The 13,850-nt window shown below is 29.7% G+C and overlaps 1 long non-coding RNA gene and 1 pseudogene across 13 annotated transcripts; one reads left to right on the top strand and one right to left on the bottom strand.

The window, feature by feature from the left end:
- Positions 1 to 153: 153 nt before the first annotated feature.
- Positions 154 to 11,923, bottom strand: LOC114175040 (F-box/kelch-repeat protein At1g22040-like; annotated as a pseudogene).
- LOC146887480 (uncharacterized) lies at positions 2,945 to 7,748 on the top strand. Of its 13 annotated transcripts, none has more exons than XR_014994039.1 (8): positions 2,945 to 3,099; positions 3,237 to 3,328; positions 3,450 to 3,519; positions 5,393 to 5,565; positions 6,034 to 6,244; positions 7,189 to 7,258; positions 7,348 to 7,418; positions 7,496 to 7,748. It is a non-coding gene; the product is annotated as an uncharacterized LOC146887480 (long non-coding RNA). The 13 variants fall into 13 exon arrangements; XR_014994038.1 differs by having other exon boundaries at positions 5,375 to 5,565; XR_014994033.1 differs by having other exon boundaries at positions 3,237 to 3,340; positions 5,542 to 5,565; positions 5,707 to 6,244.
- Positions 11,924 to 13,850: the final 1,927 nt, after the last annotated feature.

Raw genomic sequence — 13,850 nt, 5'->3', positions numbered from 1 at the left:
TTGACATCCTATATGTGTTTGTTTCTACTGCCAACTTCTCTCGTTAAAAGTATCACAAGTGGCCAAACGCTACAAAGCGGTGATGTTACCCCGTCTACGCTCAGAAACCATAGCCACAAGAGGACTGTAAACCACGTCTACCCAAAATAAAATTCAAATTTTATGGGATTCATAATTAACTAAGTCAACAAATCTGTCACTCCTAGTTGCAAGAACCTTCGTAAATTCTCCTTGTGTAGAAGATTCAACATCTTCAGTGATTGAGTTATTTGGTGAAGAGATCATTGATTGAGAGAAAGTTGACCCAGCATGTTCATGTTGCATGTTAGCATGTAAAGAGTGTAACAGTGTGATTAGCATCTTTAGTAATTATATGAAGTTTTCCAAGTAAACCAGCCAAGAGATAAGGAGATTCTGAATCAATGCAATCATGAATAGGAAAATCTACTGCTGCAACTTTCCAAGTATCACCTTCATAATCATATACCTTATCTTTGCACTGTCAAGCGAATTTGAAGGATGAAGTGCATATAGATCATCATTGACGGTAGCACTCAATTTTGTTCCAGCTTGCCTTGCAAGCCAACCTTCACCCATGCTGATTGGCATTTGAAGCCATGAATCTATATTTGGATCATATATTTCATACCCAACATCAACAGAAAATGAAAAAAATGGTCAGCAATTGTTGGGAATAGTCCAAGTGTGAGTCAAAAAAAAGTCCCACATTGGATAGAAAAGATAAAGTTAAACACTATATAAGAATAAAGACCCATAACAACATTGCCTTAAGGTTTTGGTGTAAAAATGGTGTCTAAGGTCTTATATGTGTAAGACTAATGTCATATAATCATATAAAACCACAATCTCTCAATGACCATAATAATATCCATAAACATGCTTATGAGGTTTATTATTTGGGGTTGTAATAACCCCTACTAAAACATAAACATAACAGAGGTTTTAGAAACCTCCTTAAGTTCCAGGATTTTTTCAAGAAACCTCAGCAAAATTTAGTTTCTAATTTATTTATTTTTTATTTTCAGTCAAAAACTGAGAAGCAACTTGGCTCACGTCTCATCTATCATCTTCGCGTGTAGGGATGGCAACGGGGCGGGGCGGGTACGGGTATCATGATCCCATCCCTATCCCCATAATAAAAATTCATCCACATCCCCATCCCCAAACCCAACGGGTATACAACTTTTGACCCATCCCCATCCCCACCGCGTAACGGGTATTTTCTTATACCCATACCCATACCCATTTTTTTATTGTTCCATATATCAATTAAATATTTTTTATAAAAAAAATTTAAAAATCACACCAACGGAATCATGGTACTATCAAAATATTCAATATTAAAATAACATACTCTTTTTGATTTTCATGATGTCAAATATTAAGAAAAATATTATAATAGTATAAATCTCAAATTAAAGTATCAAATAACAACTAAATAAAATTCAAATAATTATATAAAAGCTAAAAAATTACACATTACTAAAATTTTATAATAACCAAAATATTTATTAATTTTACAAATGATCAGTGGTTTCATTTGCATTCGATCCACCTACACATAGAAAAAAATGAAAAATTAGATATGATATAATAATTGAAATTGAAAATTTTAATTACTAGAATATAATGTACCTTCTTCATCAGATTCATTTTCACTCATGAGAACATCTTTTCCTTTTAATTTTTTAACACCTACAAACACCAAATGTAGAATATTAGATGAGAATTCACAAAAAATACTAACAAAAAATATTAATAAATTTGAGTAACTTACCTAGATGGTTTGAGTTTCATATCCAACTTCTTGTACACATCAAAGCCTCTATAGTAATATGATGAAGTCGACTATGGTGAGAAGTTAATATCTGACCACCAGTACTAAAAGCAGATTCAGAAGCTACAGTTGTTATTGGAATAGTTAAAACATCCCTTGCAATTGCTTGAAGGGTTGGAAACTTTAACTCATTTGTTTTCCACCATGATAGGATATCAAATTGAGAGAGTAAACAAAGTGTATAACAAAAAACAAAAAGAATGAGAAATATGTTATATATATATATATATATATATATATATATATATATATATATTATATTATATTATATTATATATTATATTATATTATTATGTATATATATATTATATGTGTGGATATCTTATGTTTATATATATATATATATATAATTATTTATATATATTATATTATATTATATATTATATTATTATTACTATGTATATATATTATATGTGTGGATATATATATATATATATATATATATATTTTTATAGATATATATTTATTTTAAGTATATATTATATTATATTATATAATAATATAAATATAATAATATATATTATATTATTATGTATATATATTATATGTATATGCGTAGATATTTTATGCTTATATATATATATATATATATTTCTTTTAAATTTTTATACATTTGTCATGTTATAAATTTGTTTATAAAAGATCTCACTAGTTAAATGATTAATTTGTTTTATACGTATATATTATATATATTATATTATATTATTATGTATATATATTATATGTATATTATATTATATTATATTATATTATATTATATTATATTACATGTATATTATTTACATGTATATGTGTAAATATATATATATATATATATATATATATATATATATAAAAGTATATTTTATTTATATGTATATATACTATATTATATTATATTATATTATATTATATTTTATGTGTAAATATATTATTTATTTATATATATTTTTTAGATTATTTAATAAATTATAAATAGTTTAGTAATTTAAGCGGGGACGGGTATTTGGGCGGGTATATATATATATCCCCATCCCCATCCCCAGTTGAAAATTTCGGGTATTACCCATATCCATACCCAGTCAAAGCGGAGATTCCCCGTCAAAACGGAGACGGGTTCGGGTGATACCCACGGGCACGGGTTTATTTGCCATCTCTATTCGCGTGCCTTCCAACAAATTTTCTTCTCTCTGATTTCAAATCATAGTGCCCAGGAAGAATACGAACTGTTCTTCTGTCTGATTTCTTCCTCTTCGCTCAAGGTTAGATTTCACTTTTGTTATCGATCAACGATTGCGCCTCACCACTGTTCTCCTTGCTTTCAATTTTTCCTTTGCTTTCAATTTCGTGTCATTACTCTTTCGATTTCATCACATGCTTTTATTTTCATCTCATTCAGTTTCGTTTTCCATCTCTCACCAAGAAAAACTCACGACTTCCAGCAGCACAGAGCACTCATCTCATCCCCATTCTTCGTTCCCAGTGCCGGTGGTGAGTTGTAAGGTTAGATTATCACACTTTGGGTAACATTTTACTAGAACCCTCGATTGATTAATTGTAAATAAAAAGCCTCTGTGAACACTAACCTAAACAGAGAACTCTTGTGGTTTAGAGACGAAAAACGAGTAAAGGTTGGTCAAGCTAAAGATTGATTCGTGATTTAATGAAGACGGTCTCGTAAGGTGAGTTTATTGAATAAATATTCTCAGATTTTAATTACTTTGAACTGGAATTGTTATGTAGTAGAATTGTTTTGCTTCTTGCTTCTGGATTTAGTTTATAATCTGCTTGTGGATTTCATTTTTAATTTACACTCATGGATTGAGTTTTTGGTTGATTGGTTGAGCGTTGATACTTGTAATATTTGTTAAGAGTTGTTTTTCTGCTTTTTCCTTTTGAAACGAGAACAAAAGGTGATTACTCCTCTGAAGCAAAATTATGAATGCATAAGTTCAATAGTTTCAATCACCTTATAAACTGGTATGAAACCTACCTGTTAAATAAAAAATTACTTAATGGCTTCAATTTATATATATATATATATATATATATATATATATATATATATATATATATATATATATATATATATATATAACGGTACCTTTTGGCTGAAAGGTGTCCATGTTGTTTCAGAAAGTTCTCGATCATTATGTAAATGGGGTTCTTCTTGTGGAAATAGTATCTTCGTAAGATGCAAGCCAACACCATCAAAATTCCCAATACTCCAGCAACTGATGTAGCTATAGGTTTATTACAGTAAGGAGTTAAAATAAGAAAAAAACATACCATCCATGATGCTTTGTTTATTTTCATATGAGATTGTTTGCAGGTGATTGTTTATTTATTTACTTTTGTTATAGGAAGTTACCATACATCTACATCTTTTTTCTGTATTTAATCACTTATCATATTCATAAGATGAACTTATATTGGAAAACTCCATCAACCAGTGAAGATATTTAACCTGCTATGATACAAGATTGACAAATAATTTACAAAATGTTGTACTTTTGTGTTCGAAGTTAAATAAATCACTGCAGAGAGAATCAGGGGTTGAAAAAGTTGTACCTGCTACCACTATCTTCACCTTTCTACTAGTTTTCTCTGCAAAACATGAAAAAAAAATAGGAATTAAACAAAAACAAATAACAATAAAACCTTAAGTAGAAATAAGTGGTAACTTGGATCGGTTAAATAACCATTTCTTATAACTAAACTTCATGAGAAAGTGAGAACTCATATTGGATCCTTAAGTGCTTGTTTCATTACTTAACCAGTTAGATATACTTAGATCAGGTTTCTTCATTCCACATCAGAATTACGAGAGATAAATCATCAGCCTAGGAGCTAGTTGAAACAAATTATTTCCATCAATAAACAAGGTACCTTGTATACATAAGAACTTCCCTTGGCTGTCAAGTTGACATTGGCCTCGTCTAAGACGGTAACAAGAAGAACACTCACCAGACACATCTATTTTAACCAGAATATCAGCTGATACATAGTCAAAGAGGCTTCCATTCGAGTTAGGTACAAGCTCTGCATCTCTTATTGGAAGTCTAACCATTGAACACTATTCAAAATAAGAACCATGAAGCTCTTCGGAATAGTAACTGAAGGACTCATCAACATTAGATGTGCCATAGAAGATGTCCTCCTTCGGGCATATTGTAGATTTATAAAATGCTGAAGAAGGAGGATTGATGTTGAGGGTGTGGTTGCATATGAATAGAGTAGCAGTTGCAAATAATGAGAAGAAAACAGAAGAAAATAATATCCAAGTGCTCAAGGGTTTTTTAATAAACACTCATGTAAAGACTCCTTGTAGAGTATCAGACTCCTCGCAGAATTCTTTATAAGACTAGAAAATTAGGTAGCATTACTACATTTCAGACTAAGATTCTCTTAGACCAGATAACATGTATAATCTATGGTTTTTCTGTCAAACATTGTAGAAGAAAATTGAGTGTATTTATATGTGTGTGGTGTATGATGAAATAAAAGAAATGATTGACTTTATGATTTGTTGATAAGTTTGATTTTGCATATGAGAACTCTGCCATGACAGAGTCAAACATTGAAGAGACCTTGAAGAGGCTTGTGACTTAACTAAAGAAGACTCCCCAAGAAGTCTTTGATGCTCTCATGAGCCAAACTGTAGATTTGGTCCTAATTGCTAATCCTACTCATTTTGTTCACAGATCTTTGTTGCAAAAGCATGGAAGGTATATCTGTTACATTACATTAACTAATATCTAGTTGCATTTATCATACTTGATTCATTGTTGCATTTATCTTATGCAATACACTATTTCTGGAATTGTTTGACACAATTATATCCATTAGTATCATTCTTTTCTTTTCAGGATAAGGAATTGTTTGACACATACGCCAAAGACATAACACCAGATGATAATCATGATTTTGAATTGATAAATACTTTACCTATGCTTTCTAGTGATTTATAGGGTTTGTAGCTTGGGTTGAACCTATCCAAGCTGTATAAGGTTTTGTTAATTTCTAGAAAACCTATTTTCATTTCTTAAAGTGTTTTTTTGTGGATAATTGTTATTAATGGCTTCATGCTAGGTTATTCATTTGATTTGACAATAGTGTTGTGATTTTATTTAAACACATGCACACCATGCAAATAAATAGTTTCATTCAATTTGGTTAACTTTATTTAGGTTTAGATTACATGACAGGTTCTTCTCCAAAGGCATAGCAAGAGGCCCACTTCCGCCATTTGCGAGAATGAGAAGCACACATAAGCAATGCAATGGCACACACCATAAGGGTCATCACAGTGTAGCCAATATGTGAAATGGTTGGTAGAGGGTGGATCATTACAAGTGGCCGAGCCATGGCAAAGTCAAATGACAAAGTGTGATATATTTCTCATATGTGAGTAACTACATCTATATATAACGTCTTGAACTTTGATTTTCAATTCAGAAGTAGAAAGTGTAGTTGGTTCTTTTGTGGATTGTTAGCATTTGGTTTTTGAGGGTTTGGTATTTACTGGACTTGAGGAAGAGGCAGAGTGTAGCAGTTGAGATCTCGTGCCAAGAGTGGGTTCACTAGCTCTTCAATGCACCAAAAGCATTCACTCGAAATGAAACTGTGGGGGGAAATGAAAAAACAAGGATGATAACAGAAAATTAAGGTCATTCAAGTATCATAATTTTATTTATATTTTATTTTTCATTTTAAGAATATTTCTTTTCGTGATTTTTCATAGATAGTAAAATTAGTTAACTCCTTTGATTTTTTTGAAAATTATTCATGTTAAATAAGATTTTGTTAATTTTAACTTTTAAACCTTTCAGTCATAATTATTAAGTGAAATTGTTAATTTACTTTATAAATAAATATATATATGTGAGTTGGATTGGTGGCAGGATTGCGATTTCGTGAGATTCACGATCTTGCCCTTTATATTTCTAAAGAAAAAGTTATCTGGCCAATTATGAGTGGTATTGGATTTTGAGCTTATGAATTTTGATTTCTAGTTCAATGATGTGATTAAACATATGCTTATGTTAACTATAATTTTGTATGGTTCCTATCATCACCACCTGAACTAAATTTATGTTATCCTTTACAATGTATTTCTATCATGAAATGGCACGAGGAAAGTAGTTGGTAAACATGTCATGTGTTATACGGCATCTCTAACAAAAGGGTATATTTTGGGAAGCTAATCTCCCAGAAATTATTACTCTGTTTTAATTTTTCTTTATACTTGTATAACATGTATATGAAATGAAAAAACTTCTCAACTTATTTTCTACTTTAGGTTTCTTTCTGAATCATGATTATAATTATTATGATTTCTGTTGTTTTAGTCAGATATGATGCAAATGAAAATCAAATGGTGACAGACTTGTTTCAACAAAGGAGGATTCTTAAACGTAGGTATGTATCCCAATATAAACACACTACTCTGTCTTGTGTAAACCATCTTATATCTTCAAATTTACTAAGCTAGATTGATGACTATGCAGATATTACCTTATGGAGAGAGCTAAGGATGTTAATATTGCCTCATGAGTTGACTATGTTCAATCTTGCACCGGTAATGTTTAAGACTGCATAAGTTCTTTTATTTTTCAGAGTTTACATTTGTAATTATGATTCACATTTATATTGTAGGTTTCTGATCAAGGAAGTATGCCAACTAATACAACAAGTTCTGGACATGAGGAAAATCATATGTGATAGTTGAAGAATATAATATAATGTGGAAGTTAATTGAACCATTTTATGTTTTGAGAACCCTTACAGTACTTCATGATAGTTTTTGCTGACTAATATTGTACTTGAATTTGAATTTGAATTCGTATATTTGTTATACTTTGATATACATTTAGTCATCTATAAATAATTTATCAATTTGATGAGTTTATATCTATTTATGTATAATTTCATTAAATATAGATTAAAAAAATAGAATAAATGTAAATAATTGTGATTGAAAAAATATATATGAATACATAAATGATAAATGAGTAAAAAAATATAATAATAATAATTTAAAAATCTATGGTACTTTACGGAGGTCTTGAAACCTATAGTATTTTACGGAGGTTTTGAAGCCTAGGGTATTTTAGGGGGTTTTGAAACCCATGGTATTTTATGGGAGTTCTAAAACCTATGTTATTTTATGGAGGTTTTAAAACCCATAGTATTTTATGGAGGTTTCAAAATTCATGGTACTTAATTGAGGTTTTAAACTCACAAAACTTAATTGAGGTTTTAAAACCTATGTTAAATACAAGAGGATAAAAAACCTCCGTTATTGATTGGTGCTTCCTGGGGTTCATAAAAACCCCGGCTAACACATTCTCCAGGGATGGTTTAGCGGGGGAAATCGAAACCCCGGGTAAAGAACTTAGTAGAGGTTTTAACCCTGGGTAATGTAAAAATAAACCTACGTTAAAAATATTTTTTTTTGTAGTGAATATCCATAAACATGCCTATGACTATAACCCATATCATATATGAAAAAATATAACATATCAGCAATACAAACTTTAAGGGACAAATAACTTCCCATGTATGAAGCCATTCCTAAGGCAGTAGGCAACACTTGAGCTCTAGCAAAAGGCATGCTAGGTAATTGGGACCACATACTTGTATGAGGGTCATACACTTCTGCCGATTGTAGAGGGCTTAGTCCACTATGACCCCTTGTAACCCACCAATGACATAGAGCTTATTATTTAATATAATTGTCTTGGAATAGGTTCTACCAATTGACATTGAACTAGCTTTGGCCCAGGTGTTTTTAATGGGATCATACTGTCAAACAAATCTCATTGTTGAAGCTCTTGAAAATCCTCCTACTATCATCAAAGGCTCCTATGGAACAACGACAAAATGGCATCCAATTCTAGTAGACAAGCTCAAAGGTAAAACAAGTAAAGCACTTGTTTTAGGTCTACAGACAAAAAAGGCCTCAAAATTTTGTTTTTTTTACTACTAATATTTCTCTATTAAATTAATTATAAAATTATGTTTAAGAAAAAATGCCTCAATTTTTTTTACTAATATACCTTTCTTAAATTAATTATAAAATTATGTTTAAGAATAAGAAGGCCTTAAAAAAATATTTTATTACTAATATAATTCTATTAAGTTAATTATAAATTTGTGTTTAAGAATAAAATTTAATTAATTATTATAAGTGTCGGTTAACTTTTATTAGTACTAAAAATGATAATTGATGAGTTAAAACCTTTATTTAGTAAATTATAATTTTTATACAAAAAAGATAATGATTAGTTATCTTTATTCTTTTTAAGGTTTTATCATATTACATTCCTTAATATTTTCATATTGTCTGTGTGTACCAATTTTTTCATCCTCATTTATGGTTAGTATGTTTTTTCTTTCTATTTGTGTTGTTGTTTTTACTTTGTTTTGGTTGTACACTAGTTCAATTTTGCCATTTTAACCTGCGTTATAGGCCTCGGTTATCACTTAACCGAAGCATAAAATGACGCGGTAACATTTTTACAATTTTTTCCAACTTTTATGCCTCGATTCAACATATACCCAAAGAAGAAAACATCTTTCTCCTTCAGTTCTCATAAAACCGGTGCCAAAAGGTGTTATATGCCTTGGTTTTAAAGACCCAAAGTCTAAAAGTTGGCTAATATTTCAAAAATGTCATTGGGGCAGTGATATTTGGCCTCGGGTGGAATTGAACTGGTGCCAAAAATTGTTTTCTGTCTCGGTTAAAAATTGATCTGAGGCCATAAGGTTCGTTAGGGTTCAAAAATCGTAAATTACTTTTTTTCTTCTTCTTCCTCGTACATGCGTTTTCTCTTCTTAGCCACTCACATCTGTTGTTGTTGCTGATGTTGAGCTCGAGCCAATCGTGAGTACTCGATGTTTGGCTCATTCGTGTTCTGGCTTGGCAAAGTACGATTTGGGGCTCGCGAAGTGGGCGTGAGTTTGTTGTGTTGCAGATGCATGGCATATTGGTGTTGTGCATGGATGAAAATCTTTCGTTGATGGTGACAAGACGTGTAGGTGGCGACATCATGAAGAAACTTATCTTTGCGGTAAAGGTAGTTTCACAATTTGGGGAGGATGTGCGATTTAGGGTTTGTGATTTGTTGTAGATTGTTGATGTTTGTTCGCGTTTATGCAAGTGTGATGTTCACGTTTTCGTGTATGAAGAACATGGAGGTTCCATGGTGGTGGCGTAATTTACGAATTGCTCTTACGGTGAAAGAGAAGATTATGGTGGTTGCGGATCTTTGGTGGTGAGTTTCGGATGTGGCGATGGTTGCCTAGGGTTTCTAGTGGAGAAGATGGAATGTTGAAAATACAGAGAGGCACATATGACCTCGGTTCTCAGCAGAATCGAGACAGAATATGAAGTTTTTGCTTCAGTTGAGACCCGAGGCAAAAAGCTAACTTTTTTTGGCCTCATCGTAATATGCCTTGGTTCTAGAACTGGGGCAAAATAACAAAAATAATCGTTATCAAAAGGCCTTCCTACACTAGTGGTATTAGAATTTGAAATGTGTTTCTTTTGCCTAGTTTTATTTTTGGGTACTTTTCAATTTATGTGTTTCAAGAAATTTTTTCATATATCTTGACAAGGAATTGTAATTTTCCTACAAAATTATTAATTAGATTAAGGTTTAGTCTTTTGGTGGATAATAGATTAGTTGAAGCATAATTCAAGATACTATAAGTCTACTATCAAGTTTACTTTCTCGACAATCAGAATCGGGTTTTATTTTTTTTAACTCATTCGTTTTATATACTTATCTTTAGTAGTGTTTTATATATTATAATTTTTTTATTTCATATAAAAATATATAGATATTTCAACTGGAAAATTTGGATCAGACTATTCAAAAACTCAAAAAAAGAGGAGTTATGGATAAATTTATGAAGATAGATAAGAAAAATGAATTAAAAAATATATGTGGGTCAACAATGTCTCAAGAAAGATTAAATGGATTAACCTTATTATGTATTAAGTAATGAATGTTAAATGAAATTAATTATGACATCGTAATAAATAATCTTGCACAAAAAAAAAAGCTCAAAAAATAAATTTTAAATAAAAGACCTCATTTTTTAAGTTTGTTTTAGTCCTCCCAGGCATCTCTCGTCCCCAGCCAGATCATAATGATATCAACAATTATAATACTTCAACCCATTATGCTCCACATCCGAAGGGGAAAGAAAATAAAACCTTTCTTTGTTTCATCTTCAAACCCCACTTTAGGCATTGGAGGCAACCTTTGTCGTCTTCTAGAAAGAGGGTCAAAGGCATACCATAAAGCTTATCATCATTCACTCTCGTCAAAATGTAGAGCCACTCTTCCATGGTTCCAAGACCTTTTCTCACACTAAATAGCTTAGAGCTAACAAGGGTTGCCTTCTAAGCACAACAAACTAACTTCATATTCAAATAATAAATTCGAGGAACTTTAGCTAGAATATGTATTATTATCTCATCAGAAAGGAAAGAGAGAAATCAGTCTTGCATTAAAATTTACTTTTTACTATAATTTAAATTATTTATTACAAATTTAAAATATAAATATTCATTTCACCTTTAGTTCTTACTCTATATATATTACAAATTCATCACATAACTACCAAAATCTTGTTTCAAAGAGTAGCAAAAGAAAAATTGGATTCATGTGAATCTCTTAGAAATAGGTTTTAAGTCTAACTCAATCTCAATTAAAAAAAAGGTCATAATATAAAAAATTAATTTGTGCAAAAACTCGTTGATAAGAGGAATTTGGGCATCATGTCAAAGTTCAAACTGAATTGTTATATACTAATGAATTCAACTTAGTCCACTAAACTATCATTCAACTACAAGTATCAAAGTTGAATACCACATCTAGTTAGTCAACAATTCAAGTGCAATAATGGTTAAACACAAATAGTCTCTTACTAATAAGAGTTGATAAAACATATAGAGTATTAGTTATGTCACATAACCTGTCGGCAAAGTTTTTTATTTCTCATCATAGTTCCTCTTAAAATACCTTCAACATTTGCTTCAAAAACAATTATTACCCACCTATCAGCAAACATTAAAAAAGATATTAGAGATTGAAATTTAAATATATATATATATATATATATATATATATGTATAAACATAATTTAATTATGATGAGTTCATAATTTTAAGAGAATGAATACAACAATAATTGACAAGAAAAAATAATTAATATAAGAAAAATTATACTTTGACTTTTATTTTTTTACTCTCATCTTTTACTTCCTAACGTGGTATAGTGTAGACCATTGATTCTTTCAAAAGAAAATATGGTGGTATATTAATCAATAGCTCACATTAAATCACATCAAGGAGTAAAGGATGAGAGTCAAAAAATGAGAATCATAATATCATTGTCCTTAATATAAACATATTACAACTAATCAAACATCGGGGTGAATAAAGATGACAAAATCTACTGCAAAAAAGTTAAAAAGTGAAAATTTTATATATACATAAAGAATTTGATGCCTTGGACAAATTTGAAAAGAAAAAATAGCAATGATAGAATCATATTTACTCTACAACAAAAGAATAGATTTATATGTAACATAGATCTACTATGCAATATGCTATATTAAATTTTGAACTTATAATCTGTGTGAGAGAGATTTAAGAATTTAAGTGAGATATATTAAAAAAGTTAAAAGTATAATTTTCATTATCCAATTGTATAAAATATCATTTTAATTCAAATCATATGAATATTTTAAACTTACACATTACATTCATCATTACATGATTGAAGTTACTAACTGAGTATCTATTAATGTCTTCAACTATTATTCTAACTATCTTGTAGGTTGATAACTTCAAAATGGGGGGCAGATGAGACTTGGTTTTGAATTTTATGGAGTTAAGGGAAGGAGAAATGGGGTAGTGACATGTGAAGAAAAAGAATTTGTGAAATTTCTATTGCAACCTAGCACCTTCTTACTTCACCCCTTATTTAGTTTTCTGCTACAGTGTAAAATAAAAGCCCAAAAAACTTAAATGTCGTCTCATTATTCAATTGTATAAGGCTTTTTCTTCCTGTACTCCATTATTATTAATTGCACCCTCAAACTAACCAACAAAAAACCTAAAATAATAAGGCATCAAGTAGGAAAAAGAATGCCTTTGAAATTTATTAGCTTTCATATCTTCATGCCTTTCGATATACATAAAAAAGTTATTCCGATTATCTTAAACAAAATAGTGGAGGGTATAATTTTGAGGAAATTGAATTGCAAATGGAGTAAAAGTTACAATAACTGGTCAATTAAATGATTAAATGACAGAAGGTAAAAAGACATAAGACTATGAAAATGATATATTTTCTTTTTCTTGATATGTGAAAGTTAAAAACTAACTAACTTCCCTCCGATTAGGGTCGTAGATCGTCATGTAATTTCCACTTTTGAGTATACTTTTAATTTTACTTCTCACCAATTTAACTTTACTATTATTTAGTATTTAGAAATAGTATATGATAAATAAGGTATATACAATAAGATGTGGATAATAGTAGAATAAGGACAAAAGAGTAGAAACACCAATTCAAAATTTAAATTTCAAACAAAAAATTCTTATGAAGGATAGTCTGCCTTAAATGAGAATCATCACTCTAGAAAAAGATAAGAAGATATTTTCTAAAATTTATCTAAAATACTTGAAATTCTATTAAAATGGTATATTTGTTTCTTCAGGTTAGCATTTGAATGTTAATAAATAAATAAAAAGTTTCAATGGAATTTTCATGTTTTATATTTATTTTTTTAAAATATTTCCCTCACATAGTCATTAAAAAGCAATTTAATGCTTTTATATATATATATATATATATATATATATATATATATATATATATATATATATAACGTTTCAAATTAAAAATAATAAATGACTGAGATAAAATCTTTAATTAAAATTAAATTAGTTGACTTTTACTGCTGTATAATTGTTGTATGTTACTTTTCC

This window comes from Vigna unguiculata, chromosome 3, assembly GCF_037176805.1.
Source record: "Vigna unguiculata cultivar grain cowpea cultivar isolate G323 ecotype 2 chromosome 3, ASM3717680v1, whole genome shotgun sequence".
Taxonomy (NCBI): domain Eukaryota; kingdom Viridiplantae; phylum Streptophyta; class Magnoliopsida; order Fabales; family Fabaceae; genus Vigna; species Vigna unguiculata.
This window is presented reverse-complemented; position numbering and strand designations above follow the sequence as displayed.